Below are 1069 nucleotides of genomic sequence, written 5' to 3' on the forward strand. Positions count from 1 at the left end.
AACACAGATTTTGACAGATTTGTGAACAATATTTGAGAGAAATAGGCCTTTTGTGTACATAGAGAAAGTCTTAGATGTTTGAGTTCAGCTCATGATGACCACCAAAGTGTTGCATTTATAATTTTGTTCAGTGTGGAACTGGGGAGTAAAGCTTTGTTCCCTTTCTTAAAGATCCAGTATGTTTTAGTGCTTCTCAGTATGTCGCTGTTGTTTTAGGAAAGTTTCAGTTTATGTCCTCGTCCTCAGATCCGTAACGAGCTGGAGCAGCACATGAGTTGTAACCTCACAGAGTACAAAGAGTTTATCGACAACGAGATGCTTCTGATCCTGGGACAGATGGACAAGCCCACACTTATCTTTGACCATGTGTATTTGGTATGAATGTTTTTTTAACCATTTTTACTTTATGCTACCTTTATGTTTTTTATTATATTATATTTTTAAAATAGTGTTTCCTCCTTTTCCACCATGCTGACACCCACATATGTTTACACTTTGGTTTCTACTTACCTCAGTAAAATACAGTACAGTTTACTTAACAGTAATTCTTAGCAATAATTCTGAACAAGTATCGGTCTTCCTGCCTCTGTAGGGCTCTGAGTGGAACGCTTCCAACTTGGAAGAACTCCGTGACTGCGGGTGAGCTGACAGCTTAACACCAACATACTATGTTTTCATGATTTAATCCTAAATGTTTTATTCTTATACAGGTTTAAATAAAAGCTATATATGTATTTTTTTTTTTACCTGAAAGTTGCTGCTATCTGTAAATACAGTCTATTTATCTCCCATATTAGATTCACTTTTGTTGTGTTTGGAAGAAGAAGAAGTACTTCTTTGTTTCAGCTCATATTTAATTAAGTCTGTTACTACTGAATATAAAAAATGAAATGTCACATGAAAAATTAATCCATCTTGAGATACATCTTTTAGTTCAAATAGCAAAATGCATGGTATGTATCCTGGTTTGGAAAAAAATAATTGTGTGTGTGTGTGTGTGTGTGTGTGTGTGTGTGTGTGTGTGTGTGTGTGTGTGTGTGTGTGTGTGTGTGTGTGTGTGTGTGTGTGT

The 1069-nt window shown here is 35.6% G+C and overlaps 1 protein-coding gene across 1 annotated transcript in view; it reads left to right on the top strand.

The window, feature by feature from the left end:
- Nucleotides 1–1069, top strand: part of ssh1b (slingshot protein phosphatase 1b) — a 19090-nt gene that overhangs the window by 10841 nt on the left and 7180 nt on the right. The window lies entirely within an intron of this gene.

The sequence above is a fragment of the Micropterus dolomieu genome, linkage group LG13, assembly GCF_021292245.1.
Source record: "Micropterus dolomieu isolate WLL.071019.BEF.003 ecotype Adirondacks linkage group LG13, ASM2129224v1, whole genome shotgun sequence".
Lineage (NCBI taxonomy): Eukaryota > Metazoa > Chordata > Actinopteri > Centrarchiformes > Centrarchidae > Micropterus > Micropterus dolomieu.